Genomic DNA, 25,377 nt, shown 5'->3' with positions numbered 1-25,377 from the left:
TCGGCATATTACCTTGGGGGTGTTGCAGTACTTGACATTCCTCTGTGACCATGGCGATATTGTTTCTAAAAAGCAAAAGAAGTGAGTCCAGAAGAGGAGGAATTCTTGGAGGAGAAAGGAAACATCACTTCTAAACTATATTGCAGTTGTGATTTATTGTGTTTCAGGAATATCTATCTATCTACCTTTCTATCCATCCATCCATCCATCCATTATCTATAACTTTTCCTAATAGATACTGAAAAGTAGTATTGTCTTCCTAATGCTGTAATGCTGACCATGGTAGTTTAGCTGTTAATCACAGACACCGTGGTGTTTGAGAGCCGTGGCAGAGCTGTGGAATGGGTGAGTCATTTGACGTTTTCTGAATTGTTCTTTTTATAAAATAAGGAGGTTGGTGGAACGGAGATGGGGTTCTTCTGTAAAAATCAGCATGGCTTCAGAAGGGAACTCATTTTTTTTTTCCTTTTAAATGCATTGAGTATCATGGTGCCCAGAACCTAAAGTTAAGATAATACCCCTTATGGTTTTTGGAGCTTGGCATTTAATATTTTACAGCAAAGTTTTTAGTGTAGCGTAATTGAACTTGTACTGGATAGGGTTAATAGGCTGGAACAAAAGGTCAGAGCATAAGGCATTAGGCTTAATTAAGGGCTAGCAGGAGTGGCAGGGGTGTGTGACAGTTAAATGGGTTTCCCACAGGCTGATGTCGGTTACAGTGCAACCCTGCCTCAACCTAAGCCGAGGGCAGCAGTGATTAGCAGTTTGACATGCCAGACACTTCTGGCCAATCCCATCTGATTTAGAGGTTAAAAAAGCACACCTTTATGAGCTGATGGATTGATTTGTGTGCCCGTCTGGGAAAGATTAGAAGTCCAAGGCCGATGCTGTAAATGTCAGTTATGGAAGATTGTACGCTCTTGGTTGGCTCAGTCCTTTAACCGTCGACTGTTTTATAATGGGGGATAACTGCTGTTTATGGAGCTGAATGCAAAAGGGGTGGGTGAGCAGGTGAGGCGGGAAGGGGAGTGTCTCCTTGACAAAATTACGATTTAACATAGTCCATAGCAGGTGCGTCTAACTGGAGTTCTCTTGACCTCGCCTTTCCAGTCGGCGTCATAGCTTTCTCTTGTGTTAACCTGAGCGACGTCGTCCGTCTAGAATTTCCTTTTTGCTTACAGAATTGTCAGGCGGCTTTCCTTGGGCACCTCTTTTGCAAGCAGAAGGGAGGCTTATCTCCATATCATTATATGTGTTTTACAAGGTGGAGAGAGAAATAAAAGAAGTCTCCACGTCCTGCTCACACGCTGTTCTTCGTTAGGAATGTATGGTCATTGAGAAATGAGAAAGTGGCTCAGAAGAAGAAGTTACTGTGCTCATGGCTTCTCAGAACATGTAAGCTCAGGGCTTGGTGGTGTGGGGAAGCAACAATGTTGCCCAGAGCCACCAAGAGGAGCTAGGGAGGAGACTGGGCTGGCGTTTATTGGGATTTCCATGGGACAAGCAATGAAGGGCTGGGCAGGGAAAGCAACTTTTAAGACTAGGGAGTCTTAAATGTAGCCATTTAATTCTAGGTAGTACAATGGCTAGGAACTAATGACCTACATCTTCTTATATATAACAATATGATCGCTGATATCATATAGTAGCTTGAGTTAGGTATAGGTTTGGACCTGGTATACAGGAATCATCTTCGTTTGCTTCAGTAGTGTGAAACAAGCAGAACGATATAGTTTGTGGGCCACATGGAGGGGGTGGAATCTTGATTGATCACTGTGCCTACCAGAGGCATGGTGGCATTGTGTCCTAGGCTGTTCCAGAGGGAAAGTCTTTCAGATAAATAGATCATTATGATGTTGAAGCATTGTGATCTACAGAAAAGGAAAAGGAAAATGTCAGAGCCCCATGCGGGCACGGTGGGTGGAGTTTGCTCCAGTCGTCTAAGCGTGTGATGCAGAATTGGCGTGTGCACCTTCTCGCTGCAGAGGCCGGCCAGAACTTCCGTGTAACTGGGTTATAGGCCCAGCCCCCTTTCTTCAACCCATGCTTCTCCACACGGAACGCAGAGACGAATGCACATTTAATATTCCATTTCTAAGTATGATCCAACACCCGGAGATCACTTTCCCTCATCTTCTTTTTCATTTTGTGTGATGTTTTTCTTTCCAGAAAGCTATGCTATACTGTTAAGATAATTGGTTTCCAGTTATACCAATATTTAACAATAAACGGTGGTCAAGTTGTGATTATAAACCTTGGCATCTATGTCTTGTAAATGTCCGAGGAGTGGGAAAATCCTGACATTTTGTGGCTGTTTTAGAACTTAGGATAATATCACAATCAATGTGCTAGGAGCTTAAACCACTGTCAGTGAGGTGGGCTTTGAAGAAGTGTCGAGAGAAACAATGTGGCCTTTTTATTAGAAAACAAAAATGCCACTGGAAGTGTTAGTGCAAATAAAAAGATGTAGCAAAGTCCACTGGAAGCAGTGCTGGGAGTTTGAACTCAGCCTCACACCCGTTCTGGTTAAAAAAGAGAGAGAGAGAGAAATTCCTCTTGTAAAGCTAAAAATTGACCTTGAATTGTATTTCAAAACGAAGCTCATCCAAAGCAAATTAATTTATATATACAAATAAAGCCTTCTAATTTATTACTTTAAAAGGACACAGTGGGGGTAGGGAGGAGGCTCAGTCAGCAAGGCGCTTGCCGTGTAAGCATGAGAACAAGGAGTCAGATGCTTAGAACCTGCAGTCTTTTAACACTTGGGCTGTGGACGCAGGGCCCAGCTAGACCAGCACGATGGGCTGGTGCGCTCCACCTTCAGGCAGAGCCTCTGTCTCAGAACATGCGATGGACACCCAGCCTCAGCTTCTGACCTCCACAGGCGTGAGCATCCAGAAAAAGAGAAGGTGACGTATGTGATCTGATGCTATTGGAGCGAGTTAGACATACAGCGTGGTAGGTGTGCACTCAACCCATCCCAGTTCTTCCTAGAGGATCCTAGGTTGCAGTGGGCTGGGCCCCATGCCATCAGAGGTGTTAGCGCAATGGAAAGCTGTAGGGAAGTCCATAGGAAGCCGTGCTGGGAGTTTGAGTTCAGCATCATACTCCTTCTGATCAAAAACTATGTGCGAGAATTTCCTCTTATAGAGCTAAACATGTTTTCACTTCTCTACAGAGAGAAGGTGACGAAGCACGGCTTTTGTAGTGTCGTTTCTCTTCCCCTAAGTCATTTTTATATTGCAAAAGGTTGGTTTAGGTGGCATAGTGTCAAAGGGTTTGCTTAGTAAATTAAATATAGGAGACTTGACTGAGAGAAGCATTTTGGGACAGTTTCCTGGGATAGTACATTAAACCCCAAACAAACAAACATTTGATGCTTTATGTTGGTGCTAATATATCTAATGTATATATTAGCTATATAATATATATTATATCTATAGATAATAAAAGAATCTAATATATCTATATATACCTATCTATCTATCTATCTATCTATCTATCTATCTATCTATCTATTCGTATTTTACAGCCCATCTGTGTAGTTTACTTTCCTTTCTTTAGGTGAATTAAAGTGTTGTGGTATCTAATTTATTTTAGACTTGCATTTTATTATGGTAGAGGAACTGTTTTATAGGGTTGTTGTTTCAGTGTATCTTGATACGTTTTGGCGTTTGAAGAGTACTCCTTGTGCCCTGTCATTTATGGTAGTGGATTTCTTTCAACCTATGGTATTTCCTTTCTTTTATTAATGCAGTATGACTGGACCCGAGACATTGGAAGTGCGGTCTTCTAGTCAGTTAGTGGAACATATGCTTGTTCCACTTATTAAAAATGAAACAGAAACTCATGGCTTTTTCTTTTTAATCTGGAGATGGAAAGATCTTGTGCATGTTATGTAAGCACTCCACCACCGAGCTACCACCTTACCCTCATAGATCTTTTTTTTTTAAGGAGGAAAGAAAATCTTAATTAAAATACAACTACATCAATTCCCCCTCCCTTTTCCAGCCCCCACCCCATTCAAATTCATGGCCTGCTTTTCTCTAGTAGTTATCTTTAAATAGGTAAATAAATGCAAAAGATACATAAAAAACAACCTGCCCAGTCGAATCCCTTTGCTATACTGGTGAGAAGACTATTTCTCCATTCTCTCCTGCTTAGCTTCTTAGTTGTAGTTATCTGTAGTTGTGTGTCTATGGGTGGGGACCAGTAAGATCCTCTAGTCCCCTCCCCCATGCTTGCATGTTGATTGGTGGTGTCATTGCCCAGACCTTGTTTATGCAGCCATATTGTTGAGGATTCGTGGGTGATGCCTCCCAGTCATTTTTGCCAGATACAATCTCGTAGAGGACTTCCTGTTCTCTGGCTTTTATTATCTTTGTGCTCCCTTCCTCCATAAGTTTCCTTGACCCTTATGTAAGGTTGTTGTGTTATATATGGGTCAACTAGGGAAACAATTATAAACAAAGGGTGCTGTATACATTACAGAGTTAGAATTTTAATATACATAACATCCTTTATTTATAACTGTATATACGTACACATATATTAGTTTCTAGAAATCGTTGTGTGATGGTAGAAAATACTAGCTCTATCATGTGTTTTGGGTTTTTTTTAATGCTGCTAAAGGATATGGAATGCCTCTTTACCCCAGTTTTAGGCAGATATGAGAGCCAAGAGTATGTGATGGACTTATTCAAACATATTCTTATTGTTCTGTATGTGATTGTAAAGTGGGCCTGAGTGTGCGTGCACAGATGTGCCGGCATGCATGGGTGCGTGCACCTGTTGATTGCATCACTCCTTTGATGTCTCCTAACTCGGGGTGAAGGGGGTGCTTCCTGTCCTTGTCAGTGGATCTTTTCTCCTAGGTACACGTCCTGCTTTTCTGTGTTCTGTGACCTTGCAGTCATGACTTCAGCCCAGAATAGTTTCAAAGTCATGTAAATGAATGCAATTAAGGTATTGCTTATCAACGTCCATAGTTCAGACGGAACCTTACTGGATGCAGAGGCTTGTTTGTCTCATGAGGAAGGTCAGAATAAGGTTAAATTGTATTACATAAAATGATACAGGGATGTTTTTATTAAGCTGATTGAAAAAAAAATGTCATAATTGAAAAAATCCTAATGTTTTTCCCCTCTAATTATCTGAATGTCTTCTTCATTTTTTTTTCCTTTTTGTTAGTTTTTTGTTTGCTTGATTATTCTCTGGAATAAACAACACTTTCAAGGAGATGTCTTTTGTCTACTTGTAAAGCCTTGGATTGGGACATCTTACTCAGTTACAATTCTAGGTGTAATGACGAGCACAGCTAAGCTGACAACTTGGCTGCTGATGGGAGGTGGCTCTGGGCTTGCTAATGTATGTCCTTAGAAGACTTGTGCAGTGTTGGTTACCAGGCAGGTGACACGGGACATTTAAACTGTAGGAAAGACAGTCCCACTACACGGGTAGGCCTATCGTCTGTGGGATAGACAGAGCTCCAAAGTAGACCCTGGAGGCTGTATGGAGAAAGGGCTGAAAGTGTGACTGTGTGGATATAAAGCAATTAAGAGAAAAATAAGTACCATTCACTCTCCTTTTGTGATTTTTTTCCAAAGTAGGTTGTACTCATCGATTCAGGATTTAAGGCTCCTGTTTACTTAACAGCTCTTTACTGAGAGTCAGCTAGATGCTCTTGCAACAGACATGACAGATACTTGGGGCCCGTAAAAGAAAAATGAGTGACTCCCAGTCACAATGAGAACAACAATAAGTAGACACAACATTACTGAGAGATGGAGTGTTATAAGCCTGTTTAGCTAGCATGGGCGGGGGGGGGGGGGGAGGCACCACACCAAGAAATCTGGCCTCTGTATAAAGAGACTGAAAGCTCCAAGTAAAATGAAGGTGAACTAGCTTCGTATTAGGTTCGTATTTTGGTTTATAGATTTTTTTTGTAATGTTATGATCCTGGAAAACGTATCCTAAGTTATGGATTAGACACTGAAGAGGCCAACTATGTAAACTCTTGAGTCCAGTAGAACAAAGATGTAGTAAGATCAAGGTGTGTCTATCATACCTTCCCAATCACTGGTTGACTGCACCGTTGGCCCATTGATCAGCATAACCATTAAAAGCCCATGCCTGTACAGTGGAGGCCATGTCTCTGCTGGCCAAATGTATCTTTCAGCCAGGAATATCCTTTGTAGCCTTTGGGCCGTCTGCTTCCCAAGATAGTTATATAGTTATGGATAGAGCTACAAAGTCTTAAGCACTTGTAAGAGCAGGGTGGAGGGTGGGGTGGCTCAGTTGTGTGGGTCTTGAATTGAGAGAAGGTGATAGTGTTGAGCTGTGGTTTCAAAAGTTTGGACACACCTCCAACCTTCTCCTTGTCGCTGCCACTTTGAGAGGATACAGACAGAAGCAGCTGGGTGTTTTAAACCTTTCTATGAATGTCAAGTACTCCCGATGTGGTTTTCCACAGAAATTCATCTCTATCCTAGCAAGGGAGAGTCTACTGTTAGCCTGAAGACAGGCGTCTAAGTAATTCTACAGCGTAAGTGGTTTCATCATTAGACGCGGTTTCATTAGCAGCCATAGTCAAGGGAAGCGTGCATGCCTATGTGAGACTCAAAATACAGTCGTCATCTGTCGCTTCTTGGAGATAAATTATCTTAGTCCACAGTTAATACTCCAGTTTCAAACACCTTATCGAAATCATTTCACGCACTCAAAGTAACGCATGTCTCTCTCTTGCTTTCAGAAGGCGTGGACTGTGAGCGGTTGCAGAGCTGTTCTCAGGACATAATCCTTTAACATTCGGGAGGAACACATCCAGGAGGTATTGACTGTTCTTTGTCTCGTTGCCCCATTTCTAAAATAAATTACTTAGAGTCCCCCCTTTCTGTGGTAGGAACGTGAGACTGTTACGTTTTGTTCTGTCATTTTCCTTAACGTTCATCTGTTGGTACACCAGCTTGGCGTTTGTCCCAGTCTGTCTGTCCTATCCATATCTCTCTGAGGCGCGGTGCAGTAGGTTATGGTGGCCAGGGGATGTGTTGGAGCAAAGTCCCTGAAATTTTCTTTCTGGACAGGGTGCAAGCCAGAGGTGGAAGTGGGCTGGGGAAATGGGAATGGGAACAAGATACACCCTTGGACGCCTTAGGGGTAGCGCCCTACATCTCCTAACTAGATCCGACCTCCTAGTTACCTATTCAGTTGTGTATTCATCAGAGGTTCGATCCATTGATGTAGCTAATGCCCTCCTGATCCAGTTCCTTTCAGTAAACCTGGAGAGCTATACCAAGCCTTTAATAAATGGGCCATCTTGGGGACCACCTCATTGGTAAACCCCAATGCATAAGTTTTTTTTGTAATGTCCTCTTTCATAGTCTGTCTTGTATGTGTCTCCTTTAAACCGTGCTGCTAGTTCTCTTGCCTGGAGCAGAAATGGATGATGTGCGTATAGGCAAATGTAGATAATCTAGTGTGCATCTGTTAAGGTGACAGTGAGTAGAGTTCACTGGGTGAAGACTCATGGCTCACATCCCCAGGACACAGCAAATATCGTATCGGTCTTCTCTGTTAGTTCAGTCGGCTAGCTCTCAAGCAGTATGAATACAGAGGACGGGGTGAACATTGCTCTGTTTCCCAGAGTATTAGAAAGCTTCGTTCTGAGGAGTTTTGCTCTGAAAAAAAATTCTTGGAATTTTTACTGTAGTTTCAGGAAAAAAAAAAAAAAGATCAGGATTGTAAAGAATTTGGAATGATTTTTATTAACTGAAGATAATAATTAACTATTATAATTGCACATTTAAAGAAAGAAGCATTCAACTGTGGTAGTAAGGAGAATTGTTCATTTTTCAAGGCCTGCGTGAATATCCATTTATGAAAATGTATCATTATCTCAGAAGACAAGCATGTTTGATGGGCTTTGAACTGGATGGCACTATTAAAGAAAAACTCAACCTTGAAATAAAGCATAAAGTGGACAGCCCCTCTTATAAAATCAGAATAGGAATTGTTTTCAAGTAATGTCTTTGAAGATACAATATACAAGGTTCCTTTAATCGCTGATAGTGAGAAGACATTCTTTCACCAAAGTGTACCTTCCTTCTGTAAGGGAGACATCCTTCCTGGCGAGCTCTGAGTAAGTGTGTGCCTCTGTTGTCACGCTCCGTGGGTGTGCCCAAGTTTCTCGGTGCAGCGTGCAAAGCAGCCTGCTGGCACTTGTTGAGAGTCACGTATGACTGAAACCCCATCTGGAGAGCATGTCCCTTCAGTACCCCTTTAGCCATTCGCTGCACAGCCTCTTTTCATCTTGCTTACTTTGATGTCATGTGGATTATCATGCTAACTTAACTGTTGTACCAGAACAAATACAGTTCCCCCTTTCTGCAGTGTAGTTGTCCCAGCCTCCCTTGGGTCACTCAGGACTAGTTTTGATTTCTGTGAACTGGCTTCTCCTGTACATACACTGGTCCAGTGCCCTTTCTCTCTTACTTAAGCACCATAGCTTGTATGTACGACTTTTGTAGTATGAGGTCTTGCAACAAAACTAACAGAAATGTCTTTTCTCTCTTTTACCGTTTCATGGGTAGATATGGTCTTCCCTACCAACATTGCAGCAACTTCAATATGAGCTTTTCTTATGAAGTAAAGACCTTTTTTTTTTTTTCACTAAAGGAAGCACTTTATGTTTATTTGACACATTAGTAAGGAATGTGTGACTCTGACAGTGACTCCGATGAATGGTGGGATCCTGAGTAGTGGGCAGGTAACAGATACAAAGTGGACAACCTCGACAAAAGCATTCAGCGCTCATCACATTCTTCACACCTAGACGTTTCCAACTAATGTTTCTAGACCATAGCTGATCTTTAAAAACTGAATCCACAGGAAGCAAAGAACTCTGAATTGTTCTAGAACCTTCCATGAAAATCCACAGACTCTCACGTTTCTTACGAAGTACTGTAGTATTTACATAGAACCCACTTCATTCTATGTCTTAAATCAATCCTAGAATATACCCAAATGCAATATAATGGCAGGTAAATAACTGTATATGGTAAAGTTTGGAGCATAATGTCAAATTATGTCATCATTAATAGTGTTATATGTAATAATATATAATATAATATGTGTAATATAATAATGATGTCATTACTCTCTAAACTATATTGGGCATAAAACAATCTGTATATTCTCGGGAAATAGACTACCCCCATTACATATTTTCCATCCAGTTTGTCTAAACCTTTATACATGTGTGGGTCCACATCATCAGTATTTCTCCTTCACCTGTGTAGATCATCAGTATTTCTCCTTCACCTGTGTAGACCTGTGAGGTCTACCACCTGTGTGGACCTGTGAGGTCCACCACCTGTGTAGACACGTGGGGTCACCACCTGTGTAGACATGTGAGATCACCACCAGTGTGGACATGTGGGGTCACCACCTGTCTAGACACGTGAGGTCACCACTGTGTAGACACATGGGGTCACCACATCACGGCAACATTTAATTTAGCTGGATGTCGAACGCAGCCCTTAAGGGTCTAACCAGTACATTTAAGACCCAAGTGCTTCGTGGAGACTCTTCGTTAACCTGTTCTTTGGTTGCTGATTACAACCTGAGGCTACAGCGTGCGTCACTGGAACATTGTGAGAAATGAACAAGGAAACCTAGCTTGTGGTCCCCAGTGTCCTGCTAGAGGAAATGCAGCTGTCCACCTTGGATATTTGGCATCGTATATGATCATGGTGACTCAGTTGGGTGTCCTTCTAAGTCAGGACTTTGCCTTCCACCAATCACCAGCTTTTCTTTCTCTTCTTGGACATTTAAGAGTTGTCCTAACTCCATGGACTGTTTTTTAATTCCTTTTAAGTTTGAACGTGTAAGGGTCTGCAAACTTCTGACAGCCCCCCTTTCCTCAGCTGCCCTTGCGCCCCTTTGCTTTTGTGTGTGCGGTGTGTAAACCAGTCCGCATTTCATTCTTGCAAATGTCCAGATGGCACGGGCTAGGGACGACAGTTTCGTGACTTTGGACTGTAACACGAACAGTACAGTGTATTGCAGACAATGATCTTTATTTTTCCTTCCAGGAAATAGTTTTCAGTTAATTAGTAAAATCTCACCGGTTTTGCCTCTCGTGGCAAGTTGTAGGTTTTCAAAGTGATTTCTTTTGACACATCCAGGTTAATAGAAGTTTCTCCCTGTGAAGGGTGAGTTTGGAAGTTGGCTCACCATACGTGGAACTGCTTCAAAACACATGTCCTTAACTACTGTTCGTGTCCTTATAGGCTTATAGTTTCCACTCACTGCAACAAAGTGAAAGGCCCTGTCGTTCTTACTGGGTCATGATTTATTTTAAAATTTCAACATTTTTTTCAGGACTGACTTCCTTCCTTCCTTCCTTCCTTCCTTCCTTCCTTCTCTCCTTCTTTTCTTTCATCCTTCCTATATTTCTTTTATACTTAAAAAAAGTTTTGGAGATTTTCTTGCAAAATGTTTTAACCAGCTTTCTTCCAGTAAGGGAAATCCAGGCTGTTTATTCCCTGGTAGTAAGAGAAGCATTGCATTTGGTGAGTTTGCAGCTGAGAATTGTCAGAGGCCAAAATACCTAAGAATGTTTTCTTATTCATGGTGTCTATCTGGGTCATAAAGGACTTGAATATCTGTCTGTTTGTGTCTGTAGCACAGCTGTAGGCACCAAATGCCTGGTTTCTGAATAGACTGTCAGTCTCTGGTGAATGTCTCAGGGACTCTGCTGACCCAGGCAGTTTTGGTGTGATAATATGGAGGGCGTGTTTGTGGTGTCTGTGACTTGCATTACAAAGCCAAACTGGTTCACATGCCAATCCCAGCACCACTTAGCTACAAGTTACCCAACTTTACTGAGCCTTGTGCCTTCCACTTGGTTACTGTCTATTTTACAGTTAAATGAATCGGGCTTCGACTTAGCACTACTGGCAACAATTGTGACTAGTCTTGTCATAGCTAGGGTTAGTATTGTTTTGACCAAACACAATGACCAAAGCAACTTGGAGGGGAAAGGGATTATTTGGCTAACTTCCACGTCATCGAGACAGGAGCTCAAACAGGGCAGTAACCTAGGAGCAGGCGCTGACCCAGAGGCCATGGCGGAGTGCTCTTCACTGACGGGCTACCCATGGCTTCCTCAGCCTGCTTTAAACAACAGATTCATTGATTGTTTTAGCGCTTCACTACAGAATTATCTCCACTTAGTTCTTTGCTCCCAGGGACAATGATGAGAAAATACTGCCGGAAACATCTCCATTAAGTATTACCCTTATGTTTTTCTCTGCGCCATCGTTAGCCAAGTTTTTTTTTTTTTTTTAAATGCTAGCCAAGGACCAGCAAGATGACTCAGCAGGTAAATGCAATTGCCACCAAGGCTAATGACCCGAGTTCCATCTCTAGAACCACGTGGAGATTGGAAAGAGCAAACCCTTCTGACCTCCACTTAAGCACCCTCCTGCACATATACACAGAAAAATACACAAATAAAATATAATCAATTACCTATAAAATATAATCAAATATCTTCTAAAAATGAAACCTAATACTGATAACTAGTCATGGTCTAAATTACATATACCATAAATGGGGAGTTAAGTTGAGCCTATAGGAAAACTTTATAATGTTGCCTATTTTGATCCAGTTGTGCCCAGAGTACATCCTTTTGCTATTATTAGAATTACATAAGTTTGTAAGATTTTTCTTATGCTGTGGTGTTATGGTTCTGAGAACTGAAGTTCTCAGTTTAAACCAGTTGCTTGGGCTTTGTGGATAGCAGAAGGTTTGGTTTGAGATGAACAATCAAAGGGCTTTTTGACTCCAACTGACTGCCATTTACCCTCTCTCTCCTACTATATTTCCAGTCTAGGATTTCTTTGGAATGAAGGGTGGCATGTGTAGTGAATGGCAGTGCCCTCGGGCTGCATTCTGAAGAGTGTGCATACTCACAAAGAACATGATTACCGCGTGTAGCTTTGCTTAATTCCTTATCACCATAGTGGTGTATTTGGCCTTGAAAACTTTCCTCCTATGTTCTTATCCATAGCTTCCCCTGCCTCCTCTTCACGTTGGATGGGCATTTCCCATTTTGAAGAGTGTTTTAGGCATGCAGGGATTTGAGCATGATCTTATAATCTAAGTAATTCTCAATAGTACATCTAGATGGCCTATGCTCTGGTCATATGTTTGTTTGTTTTCTGTTCTTGTTTGTTGGCATTTTATTTTATTTTATTTTATTTTATTTTATTTTTGGTGCAAGGTCTCACTATGTATCTCCTTGACTGGCCAGGTGCTTGCTGGCTTGAACTCACAGACATCCACCTGCCTCTGCCTCCTGAGTTCTGGGATTAAAGGCATGTGGCATCAGGATCAGTCCCATTCTCTGTTCCATCAAGGGGACATTTATAACATTGCCAGGAGAAAATGGATTAATATTAAGAATACCTTGTTTCCTTTTTATCATGGGTCATGTTCTGTAAGCTCGCATCATAACAAAAGCTCAGGTCCCTCGGTGAATGTATTCACCATTTCTTTTAGTTTGATCTAGCACCTTGTTGGACTTGTGTAGTGGAAAGTAGGTCCTCACCCCACACGAGATCTGGAGCAGTGGGCATTAGTTCCCAGGGCGCATCCTGGTGCTTTCTCTTTTGCTGTCCCGCCATGTTGACCTGGTTGCAACATGGCCCCTTGCCTGTGCTGTTTGCTTGTTGTTCAAGAGAGAAAACAGTTCCCAGGAAACTCAAGGGGCAAAGTCTCATTACCTACTCCTGCTATGACCCTTATGATCAAAGAAAATAATACTTGTCAATCATTGATAACTCCCTGTAGTTGGACTTGAGAAGTCGCCTGCTTTTAGAAACTAGTCGGGGGAGGACACCAGTGTTGCGATTTGTGAAGACTACAGTTTTGTTGATTACTAGAATCTGTGTTGTATGATCACAAAATACCATCGTGTTTAGGCATGACGCTTTTCTAGTGTTTGTTTGTGCTTTGTGGCTAGAGACCTCAAAAGCCAAAGGAGTTGACGTCGTCCCAGAGCGTGCCTGTTGGTGAGACAGGCAAAGCAGTCGAACGTCGTGGTGTCTTCTTAGGTGCTAGATAGAATGCAGCAGGGAGACCTAGTAGAAAACAAGGAAGTTCACTTTGTGTCCCCGAAGGTCTCACCTGCCAGAAGGCTAAGAGATGGAAGTTGGAGATAGAGCAAGTTGGACAGCAGTATTGCTGTCAGTAGACCTGTGGCTGCTCTAGGGGAGTGAGGAGTCACATGACAGGAGACTGGAAGGGAAAGGAAGCCCTTAGTCAGACTGCCATGGCCGAGTGACCTGATTCAACATCTTATTGGGCCATTTTCACAGCAGTGTAAAACCATAAACAAATGCACGGTACACATTTACAAAACAATCTGACGTAAATAATCGAAAGTAAAATGCTGTGTTAAACAAATGGAAACATGGAAGTAACTTTAGAACAAAGGATTGAAGCACTGAACATAGATTTAAGGTCCATTTTTATTCTCATCTTAAAATTTAAGATGAGAATAATTAAATTAAATTACATATGAAATCTATTTATTTGAATCAGTGCCTCAGTTTTGAAGGTACAAAACTTGTAATAGCCATGGTAGATTTTAATAAGCAGCACTATCTCACAACCAATAGGATAGTTTTGTTTTGTTTGTTTGTTTGTTTGTTTAAAAACATCCTTTCCCTCAGTACCGTGTGTGATGCACTAAGCCTTCCAAACAGTATAAAGATAATTTTTCTCACCCCAGCTCCCTAGTTGTTGTTTCAACAGTTTCCTCTGAGGCTGAAATATCCCATCTTACAGAGGAGGTTCTTAAGCAGGCAGGTAAACAGTTCAAATAGCTTCAGGAAGTCCCTAAAACTGACCAGATTCACTGGGCCCCTCCCTGTCATACTAAGCAATAAAGGCTGAGTCCCTTTGACAAGCTAAGCTACAAAGAAGGCTCTAAGACCCTGAGAGCAGCAGAAGGCAGCCAAGCTGTCTGGAAGAGGTTTAGACCAGCTGAGTGTGAGGTCAAAGGGCTAGAGAAAGACCACCCCAACCCTCACTTGACCAGGGTTCAGGAAAGAACACCTCAACCTTGACTTTACACCAAGCACCTGGGCTAAAGGAAAACTACCCTGCCCCTGGGTTGACCTCAAGCACTGAGACCTGGGACTTAGACATCTCCCCACCCCAACGCCTCACCCCCCCCCCACGCCCCCACCTCCACACACTCAGGGTTAATGGCTAAACAATGTGTTCTAAAGTAGGATACATTCCTACTAAGCAATGCGCATGCTCCAAAAACTCTAAAAGCCTTCCCCTGCATTCAGCTGCCTGCTGTCTCTCTTCCCACTCAGAGGCAGCCACCATTCTGTTCTTCTCCCTGATAATACCCATTGTGTGAGGTTTGTTGTGTGGTGTGACTCTGTGGTATTCCTTGGCTCTCAACTGCCAAGATGCCCTTGCACCAGAAAATCCCTTACACTGAGGCACCTGGAAAGGACACGCTCTACCCAGCTTAGCTGCCTGCAGTCTGCAGTGCTCCAGAGTGTTTGTGAGCTGTCCTCCATGCTGGGGTGGGCCAAAGTCAGAAAGCAGCTGCCTTCGAGTGGTTTCTGCTTTTGTAAGGAACCCCTCCCCCTCACTGCTGTAACCCCAATAGGACTTACTGTTCACGAGGTTGAACCGTGGTGGTATCCGATCTGGGTTGAGTAGACTGCGTGTCACTAGTTTTGTCACACAACTTAATTGGCGACAGAACAGGGAATGGGGGCATGGAAGGACCACAGATGAGTTGGGGAGGAGTGAGTCCTGGCTATGTGGTAGCAAGGCATGCAACCAAGCCAAACAAGGGGCGAGAGCATCTAAGAATGAAATTCTAACACAGTTCTTTTACCTCCTTGTGAATGTTGTATGTTAATGTGTATTGTGCTATCTACGACAGGGGTTGTATGTTTCTTGCTGTGTGTAGTGAGATCTGCAAGTGAGGCTGAGCCATCAGGATTAGCAGTGTCTGTGGGAGGAACCCCAGGATATCAGTCTTCATCTATGTGGCATGGGGTGGCATGCCTACTGGATGGGTGGGGCCTACCACATGAATATGGAGCTACCCTGGGACCAGTTAAAGGTTTGGAGGAAATCTTGATGTCTTTAAGCTCAGCACACAAAGGTGGTGTTGTCAACAAACAGCAGCAGAGGTTGCCTGGCCACTGCTGTGTGCAGATGAAATTCATCTGTGGGCAAGATGGCGACCGCGCAGGGACTTGATTGTGTAAAGGAGCAGTTGCAGTAAGTAAGGGAGATTCTTTGTGTTGGCCTCTCGTTTGGCAAGTACATTAGACAAACAGGAGGACGAGGTGGTAACCACAGTAGACGGTGCCCCTTAAGTAGAAAAGGGGGTGGGGCGGGAATCTGTGATCCAGTGTACAGAAACTGGCCTTTACAATGGCTCCATGCAAGAAACTTGGGTAATCAGGAAATGTTCAACACTTAAACTGCTGGAATTGGAAAAGACTTAAACAAGCAACAAAAGCTGGTCACAGCCTGACTTGTGAGGCTGTGGGACATGGGAGCAGATGTGGTCATTCAGACGGCTGAGGGTGCAGAAAAACTGGGTGATATATACCAACCATCCTTTCTTAAGGCAAAGGCTCATAACCTGAGACAATACACATAGAATCAGTCTCTGATGGACTGGCTTATTAAATCCAGTAGGGACAGTTGCTTATTTCCATCTGAAGTCCCCATAAATGGCAGGGGCTGGGGGGCTATAGTGGGGGATGCTGTGAAGGGAACCAGGAATAAGAGAAGCTGTGTTTGAACCCTGATCCACTGGGCCAGATAGAACTGTGGTGCAGGAGGAGTTAAAGAAGGCTGATCCTGCAGGGACCTCCAGTCTGGAAGGGAGCTTTAATAGCTTTGCTGGGTCTGATGGTGGAGCTTGATAGTGTAGGAAAAGCTTTGGCCAGTCTCAGTAACTTAGACCAGTGTGCAAAGAGTTGGAGAAATGAGAGAGGAGATAAGAAAAGGGTAAAACGGAGAAAGACATATCTGTCTGAGTTACTGGAAGACAGATTTAACAAGATTTTTGCGTTGCTGGAGTTCCTAAAGAAAGAAATGATAGAAAGCCAATGTGTGTTCTAAGGAGCTGCCGGAAGGCTTGAGAGCCCAACGAGCCGTTCATAGAAGACACCTGTTAGAGAGCAATATGGGTGAGAGGGATTAAGCCTGACCCAGGAGTGGGTACATATCCCCCTGAGTTAGAGGCTATATTTCCCTCCAGCAGGAGGTTGTGCCGGTGTGGAGATGGTTTGCCCAGCCAGAAACTTCCCCCAGCAGCCAAGGATGGTGACTGGGGAGCAACAGCTTCAGTTACACCCAGGCCAACCCGGGACCACATTGACCCAGGGAGCCGGCAGGTGCAGCCGGGGAGAGCGGGGCATGTTCCTCCTTGGCCGTGAGTAGGTCTAAGTGAATTAAAGTCAGACCCTTGAAGCTCATCATGTGTGAAAAACATGGGGGACCAGGGGGGAGGGGCATCCATGGAAGAGCTGTCGGATATGGAAACCTAATGGCTCAGAGAGAATGAAGGAGGGTTGGTTATAGGGAGCTAAGACAATCCCTCCCATCCTTGCTGTGTACACACTTGGATCTGTGGAGGAAGCAACCAATCCAGATGGATGGGACCTTCCTGTGCTATGTGTCTTTGCTATGTTCCACTGTAGTATCAGTTTAGTTGTGAGTCTCTGGAGTCACCCGACACTGCTCAGAACAGATGACAGCAGACTCCGAAAACTTCCCCCGAGTTTCCCTTGAAATCCAGTATTCATTATGGGAAGGTAGTTCAGTCCGTTGTCTTGCAAAGGGTTTTCTCATATAGATGACTTAAGCTGAGCTGAGTGTTTTGCAGACCTGGAAAGCCACTCGAGAGACAGCTAGGTGTGATGGTGCATCTATCTACCTTATAGTGCTACTGGGGCTGAGCTAATTGAAAAACAAAATGCAAATGATACCTTGACATGCTTGGAAAAGGACACTCCCAGAAGCCATCTGGTTGCTGAATGAAAACCTCTGGCCATGGGTGGGTTACCTACCTCCTGTCAGTTGGTGAGGGCAGTTCCTGAGGCCCCAAACTGTAAAGGATATTGTTATTGCTGTTGCTTATATGTCAAAACAAGACTGTAGCCCTCTTGCTAAAGCCACCACATGTGCCTGACTCCAGGACATGAAGAAATTCAGCTGGGATCGAACTAGAAACTCCCGCCTTGGTGGCTGGCTTTTATAGAGCTAGAAGCAGCCACGCAGGCTGCTGGTAGAATGCTGTCACTAACATTGCTGCTTGGCTATGGACCCTGCATGCTAAGATACCACGTGCCAGGCAGGAAGTCCCTGCTTGCGCAATAATGACTCGGCTCTCATGGGTAAGATCACTAGCCTTCTCGTGGAATTTGAGGCCCAATCTACAAGAAGGAGGTCACCACGTCTACAACAGTAAGCCAGGATAGAACCCTGTGCCTGGGGAGATTATAGAACCTAGCAGAAAAGAACTTCTTGATGATAAATGTGTGTTCACACCCAGAGATCACTGCTGTTATCAGCCTCAACTCAGAGCCACTTTGAAGCTCCCAAGAACAAGTGACCATTGTTAGGGTGTGATAGTTTTTTTCTTAGCCATAGGTGGATGTCTATAGTCACCCACTCCCAGGCTCAGCATCAGCAGTAAAAGCTAAGAGTCTCTTTCACAAAAGCGACCTACAAAGAGGACTCAGATTCAGGGAGAAGAGGACACCTGCCAAGCTAACTGCCTGGAGGAGGGTTAGGTCACCTGAGGTGTGTGTAGTGCCTCCCCAGGAAAAGTTTTGCCACACAGCCCTGGAGTAGTTCATAGCCAGCTTGCAGTTAAATGCACATCAAAGCTATCTGAATGAATCAGAGCCATAGGGTCGTGTGATATTGGAACGAGTGGCTTTGCTTTCCTTTCTTCTGAAGAGTTAGTCCAAGAAGTCAGGATGCCACACTCATCTGAATGAGACCAGGCCAGTAGTGAAGAACTTAAGTATATTCAATCCAGGACCGAGAGCATTTCAAAGTGCCTTTCTTTCCCCTGTGAGATACTGTGAAAATATTTCAGTAGAAAACTCCATCTAGGACATTATTACAATTCATGATTTAAATTTTTAAAGAATTCTAGCTTCCATACAGCAGTTTTCTAAAGCAATATTCCTCACTTCTGAAGCTGCGTCATTGGACGATTTTAATCGCCTTTGAGCTAAAAGCAGTATATAAGAAATATAAGGGATTCTGTGTTGGACAAGTACTTTGCTTTGAAGGGGGAGTTGGGCTTTTCTCCTGACCCTTTTGCTAATCGTGACAGATCTAGGACTGTTGGCCTTTACCCTCAATTGGTGAGAAAAGCCTATGACAACCCCGAAGCCCTTGGGGCGCACTGGGTGACTCCCACCACCATCTCCAGAGCCACAAGCCAGCAGGCCTTAGGATTGTTTGTTTGAGACCTCGGTGACTGCTGTTGAGTTAGCCTCATTCTTAGATTAGGCAAGCTATAAGCATTTACCTGCAAGTCTGCTTTCACGGTTTTGTGTGTGTGTGTGTGTGTGTGTGTGTGTGTGTGTGTGTGTGTGTGAATGTGTGCATCTTTTAATATATTCCTTTACTTTTATTTATTTGTTGTTAATTAAGGGGGAGGGAACCTACCTCTGTGCATCTGTGAGCATTTCTGAGATGCGTACCCCAACAGCTTCTCATCACAGGAGAGTTGACCCATTGACCCCAGCACAGTGGCTCATTTATTTTCATTATGTCTCACTTACTGGAAATGGGGCTGCACTTGAGCACCCCCTTTCTGAGGGGCTTCATACTTCAGAAGTTCCTGCCGTTCTTGAATACTTGCATGAAATTTACCAGGCTCATAACCAAACTATCCGACTCTCTAAAATACTCTTAAAACCCGACTGAGGCTTTCCGATATCGTATCAGAGACTGTAGACATTTTAGGTTTGGAGTATTTTGCAATTCAGATCTTCACATGAAGGCTGCTCATCTACAGTTACATTGTGAGACACAGTATTGGAATGATAAACCAAGAATTGCGCCCCTCCTGCAAAGAGAACTCCACTCCTGTGACTCTTCTATCAGCCAGCGCCCATCCCTACCCACACAGCTTCGTTCTTACCGTTTGCTACCCTGGACCTCTTTGGAATTTTATGTTAGTCCCTTATGTTGTTCTTAATAGTGCTGCTTTTCCCACCTGGATACTTAAATTCTACGTTAGTTAATTTTATGCTTTTGGTACATCTTGTGAAATCGTAGTATTTTGAACGTAGTCTCCCGAGACTTGTTCTTTTGAATTCATTGTGGGTTTTAGGAAATCATTTATACTGCTGTATTTACAGTCCATTTATTCTCTCTGCTGGATAATATTACGTCGTGTGAATTTATTCATTCCTTTGTTGGTTGATATGTGGGTGCTTTTGGTTGCTTGTTTCAGTTGGGTTTGGTATTCGTTCGTTACTTTCCTGTTGCTGAGAGAAAAATACGGAGACTATCATGATCAACGTATGCAAGAGTTTATTTTGGCTTGTGGTGGTTTCCAAGGTTAGAGTCCATTGTGGGAAGGGAAGACATAGCAGCCGGTGGTGGGAGCAGGAAGCTGGCAGATTATATCTTTCATGTACACACAGGAAACAGGGAGAGGGAGTGCACGGGAAGTGGGAAGAGGCCGGGAATCCTCCAAGCCCGCCCCAGTGATGGACTTCCTTCAGCAAGCCTGAAACCACCTAAAGGTTCTATAACCGCCCTAACAGTGCCACCAACTGGGACCCAGGTGTGCAGTTATGTGAGTCTCTGTAAGACGTCACTCATCAAGACCGCGGCAGCTGTATCTGTGCTGACATATTCAGACACACGTATAATAGACACTTACAGCCGTATATATGTAACAGCTGTTACAAAGCATTGGTGGAGTCAACATTGGTGTTTTCACCAGGTAAGACTCTAGAATACATACCCGAAAAAAGAAGTGTAGACAGTATCAGGAGCTGTCATCCAGCAACAGCTGTGCCAAATCTTGTCACTGTCAGGGGCCCAGGGGCAGGTGTGTGTGTGTGTGTGTGTGTGTGTAGATGGAGAGAGAGGCATCCTAAGGTGCCGAGAGATACGCACACAGAGGCAGAGTGTGTTCTGGGAGGTAGCTCCCTTTTGCTCTTCTGTGCTTTCTAATGAGATGCTGTTTCACATCACTGTTCACTATTGTTGTATTCTTCCATGAAGTGTTTGTACATGGGCGCAGCCTGCAGCTCAGTTGGCATAGTGTTTGCTCAGCCTGGACAGGGTCCTGAGTTCAGGCCTTCCTCAGCACTACAAATAATAGTAATGTGTTAGGCTACCTTCTCTGCATCTTAAACTCTTGCGAATAAAATTTACTTACTAATGAATGGAAGCTTTTAATGCTGATGAAACTGACTTCATTAGCTTTCTAGTTACCTGTTTCTACGTCTTAAGAAGCCTTCCCTGTCTTTTCATATTTTCTTTCTATCTCTCCTTCTTTGTCTCTTCGAGGAGACAAAGTCAACCTTGAACCTGCTACGTAGCTGAGGATGGCCTTAACTCCCCAACTTCCTGCCTCAGGCTTGGGGTTCACAATCTCTTTATCGTTTGTAAAAATATTAGACCCTTGCCTTCATCTGTGAAACTTTAATTCCTTGTATTCTGACAATAGATAACTGGTTATTTCAGGATGCAGAATGGCGCTGGGACCTACAGCGCAGCTTGTGTTGCCTGTGATGGCTCCTACCCATGTGTCAGTAGTCTGTTGTTTCCAGAGCTTGATGTCTTCACAGCTTAACTTTCAGAGCTCCATAGTGGGTGAGCCCTAGTGTTTGACAGAGCAAGGCTTCTCTCGGAGTCTCTGTGGACTGATGGAATAATGCGATTGGCTGTTTCAGATCTGTTTAGTCCGTTTATAGAGTCTTTTGAAATTAGATTGACATCGTGTGGAATGTATTGATTTGATTTGAGAAGAATTGTTTTCTTCCATTGTGGCTTCCTGCACATAGCAAGTTAGGTTGTTTAGTTTGTCCCAACAGTGTCTCCAATGTTCTTGCCATAGACAAGAGCGGATGGTGGTTACAACTTACTTATATTCTTTAAGTATATTTTGTTGTTGAGTGTTTCCTTGTCAGTTTCTGGGTTTGTTTGCTTTTTTCTATACACATGTGCTTTGTGTTGACTGGCTATTTTCAGTAAGTGATAAAATTGAAATGTTTGTAGAATGCAGCACAGCATTCTTCATTCTTTTTTTATGGTTGAATAATATTCCACTGGTCCGGTTTAACACGTTATTTACCATTTGGAAAATGGATGGTGATAGTATCCTGGGAATTCGTGTGTAGACCAAGTTAGCATGTCCTGTCTCAATATACTTAGGAATAGAATCTCTCCGTGGTATAGCAGCTGTTAATTTTTAAAGAACTATTTAACTCTTTTCATGGTTTCTATGCAGTAGACTACATTCCCCTGTGGTGTGAGAGGGAGAAGGAATAGCCTGTGCTGAATAGCTCGTTTCAGGCTCGTTCTGACTGTAACACGTTATGTTTATCTTAGATTGTGTTTTTTCTTTAACTCGTGGAAATGAGAAAAGCTTGATTTCTTGCTGCATGAGACTCCTTTTAAGACAGTTTCGTTTTCTAAACGCTGTGTGTTTTCTGAAGCCTCTGCTCCAGCGAGACCTGTCATTGAAACACCACCTACTTCACACACTGGCAGGATTGACTTGCAGGATTCAAATACATTTTCCAGATGTCAGTGATGGCAGCTGTCTTTTTTTTAGAAGATGGTGGTCTTGTCTGCATCCCCTGCTCACTTACAGTGCTGTCCCTTCTCTGGCCAGGAGTTGGTCTGCTTTTCCCGCCACAATTCCACTCTTCTAGCTGTCCCCTCCACGTGGGATACGATTACACAACGTGGGGCTTCCTCCATCACTGATCCTTAGGCTCTGAGCCTTGGTCTGCAGTCACAGTGGCTTCCCTTTGTTTGTGTTTTGTTTCTGGTTACCACCTCACACTTATCTGTCCATCACTGCACGACTGTTTGCTTTGCTTACCGTCTTGGCTACGAGGATTGATACCGATCTCATTTGCATGCACGTTTCGGACTTGTATCGGTTTCTCTTCCTTAAATAACCCTGTGTGAAACTGTTGTGACATTGTGAAAGTATACACGCATGTAACTGTGCAAAGCTTTCAGCTCTTTCATTCCCCAAGTGGCTAGACACCCCCCCACACACCCCTTTTCTCATCTGGAGTGGAGGAGTCTGATGGTCACTGTGTGTGTGTGTGTGTGTGTGTGTGTGTGTGTGTGTGTGAAATTGACCCTAGCTATATAGGACCTTCTGGGAAGAGGGAAATTCAGTTGAGCAAATGTCTCTACAAGTTAGGCCTGTAGGCAAGCTGGGGTGTGGGATGGGGTGGGGTTTTGGGTGGGTAGGTGGGTGAGTGAGGGAGTAGGAGAATGAGAGGAGTGGGGGAGGGTGGAGTTTCTTCTTTAATGATTGGTATGGGAGGGCCTAGCCCACTATGGGCGGTGAGTAGGTGGCCCTGGATTGGAAAGCAAGCTGAGAAAGTCAGGAGGAGCAAGCCAGTAAGCAGCATTCCTCCATTGCCTCTGCTTCTGTTGCTGTTTGAGTTGTTGACCTGACTTCTCATTTATGGATCCTTAAGAGGTAAGATGAAGTAAACCTCCTCCTCCCCAGTGTGGCTTTCTTTTGTTGGGGTTTAATCACAGCCATAGAAAGTGAATTAGTGCAACCAGATCCACCCACCATCATTTCCAACTGACGATTTGTTTCCAGTGAAAAATGGTAGTTATTGTAGTGTTGGTGGGGTGGTCTTTGTCACTTCATCGAGAGTTCTGGTGAGGAATTATGACAGTCACCATATTGTGTGCCGGTGAAGTCTTATTCTTTGAAGAACTTTTCAGTCCTCGTTCAGTTTACTAATTTTTATTTGATTAGATTATCTCACTCTTGACTTCTAAGGAATTGAATACATTCCAGATGATTTTTTTTTTTTTTTATCATTTTTGGGTTGCAGACATTTTCTCCCACTCTGGAGTTGGCTTTTCAGATAACTGATATCTTTTGGAGTCTTTCCTGAGGGCCGGTTGGTCAGATTTTATGGGTTGTGCTTCTGCGGCTTTATCTTTCTCTAACCTAAATTCTCCTGTTCTTCTTCTAGAAGTTTGGTTCTTTATGTTGCTTCAAACAGTGGTCCATCCAGATAATTAGTTTAACAGGTAGTAAACTAAACCATGATACGTATTTATTTACTCACGTGTTCTTAGAATTTTATGACCATTACCATACAAGATTGTACTTTCTCCCTTGAGTGTCTATGGAACCTTCCTTAAAACATAAACAGACACTGGGTCTGAAAGTCCCTTCTGGTGGTCCCTTTTCCCTTCTGTTGTGTAGCTCTTGCTCTGCAAAGCACTACACGTGGCGTTTGGTTTTGGTTACTGTCTGTCTCCCTCTTATCCCTTCATTGGTGGGTGGCTGCTTTGGTGATAATCTTGGCTAAAAGGATTGATACCAATACCATTTGCGTACAATTTTTGGACATGCTTTGGTTTCTCCTTCAATAGCTATGTGAAACTGTTGTGATGTTGTGTATTGTAGATGCACCTAACTGTCTGAGACTGCCCAGCTCTTTCCCAGAGAGGCTAGGCCTCTTATGTTCTGATCAGGAACATGGGAATGCCTTGTTCTCACAATAGCTTTAGAGTAGCTTTGGGTATTAGGTGTTTTTATTTTTTTTTTTAATTGGATATTTTCTTTGTTTACATTTCACGTTATCCCCTTTCCCACCCCCCCATAGGAACCCCCTATCCCATCCCCCTTCCCCCTGTTTCCATGAGGGTACTCCCCCACTTACACCACCTACTCCCGCCTCCCCGCCCTGGCATTCCCCTACACTGGGGTATCGAGCCTTCACAGGACCATGGGCTTCTCCTCCCATTGATGTCCGACAAGGCCATCCTCTGCTACATATGCAGCTGGCGCCATGGTGCCCACCATGTGTACTCCTTGGTTGGTGGTTTATTTCCTGGGAGCTCGGTGGAGGTGGGGGGAAGGTCCTGGTTAGTTGATTTTATTATCCTTTCTATGGGATTGCAAACCCCTTCAGCTCCTTCAGTCCTTCCCCTAACTCCTTCACTGGGGACCCCGTGCTCAGTCCAATGGTTGGCTGTGAGCATCAGCCTCTATATTTGTCAGGTTCTGGCAGAGCCTCTCAAGAGACAGCAATATCAGGCTCCTACTTCTTGGCATCCTCAATAGTGTCTGGGTTTGGTGTCTGTATATGGGATGGATCCCCAGGTAGGGCAGTCTCTGGATGGCCTTTTCCAGTCTCTGCTCCACACTTCATCTCTGTATTTTCTCCTGTGTATCTTAGCATTCACCATATTTAAAAAGATTTCTTTAATGTGTACTTGTGCAGGTATGTACTCAGGAACACAGGTGCCTACAGAAGCCAGAAAGGGGTGTTGGATCCCCTGGGGCCGTGGTTCTCAACCTTCCTAATGCAGCAATGTGCTGACCCCCAACCATGACATTATCTTTGTTGCTACTTCATAACTGTAGTTTCACTATTGTTATGAATTGTGATATAAATATCTGTGGTTTCCGGTGGTCTTGGATGACACCTGTGAAAGGGTTCTTTTGTTCTGGGTCTTGTCATCTGTCAAACTTTTGTAAACTTTTTTCTTAATCTTAAGAGATATGTGGTAGATGTCATACAAGATTACACTGCCTACAGACCAAGAGGATTTTTTTCCTAAGATTTTGTTTGTTTATTTATTTATTTACTTTTGCTCACTTAGGATATTGTTTTAAAAAGTATTCCTATGTATGGGTGCACACCTGCATGTATTTCTAGGCACCTGCAGGTAATGGGGTTGAGTGCCAGTGGAGAAAACAGAGTGTCTGATTTGAAGATGGAGTTAGAGATGATTGAAAGCCACTGAATGGGTACTGGGAATCTAACCCAGATCTTTTTGGAGGAGGAGGCTCTCTTGCCCTCCGAGTCACCTCTTTAGCACCCCAGTAAGGTTGACTTTAACTTGCCCCAAGCTATGTGTTTTCATATTTATCACTTGGGCTTTGCATTCAGCTGATGATATTTCAGCATCCTAGGCAGCCAAGCCTGCTATCTTTAAACACTGGTGTGATGCAAACTGTGTTTACAACAGCAAGGAAGGGTTGTTTTACCTGGGAAACAAACTGCAACACGCATTAGTAATAGGATGGAGGTCAAACCCAAATGATGGCTG

At 43.6% G+C, this 25,377-nt stretch overlaps 1 protein-coding gene across 3 annotated transcripts in view; it reads left to right on the top strand.

The window, feature by feature from the left end:
• The window catches only part of Nrip1 (nuclear receptor interacting protein 1), an 86,425-nt gene that overhangs the window by 14,527 nt on the left and 46,521 nt on the right, over positions 1-25,377 (top strand). For 2 of the 3 annotated variants that reach the window (NM_001358238.1, XM_006523050.3), the window contains exon 2: positions 6,755-6,829. The gene's annotated coding sequence lies outside the window, so the exon portion shown is untranslated. Of the gene's footprint in view, positions 1-6,751; positions 6,830-25,377 lie in introns of all 3 variants that reach the window. The other variant, NM_173440.3, reaches the window with a different exon arrangement.

This window comes from Mus musculus, chromosome 16 (assembly GCF_000001635.26).
Source record: "Mus musculus strain C57BL/6J chromosome 16, GRCm38.p6 C57BL/6J".
Lineage (NCBI taxonomy): Eukaryota > Metazoa > Chordata > Mammalia > Rodentia > Muridae > Mus > Mus musculus.
This window is presented reverse-complemented; position numbering and strand designations above follow the sequence as displayed.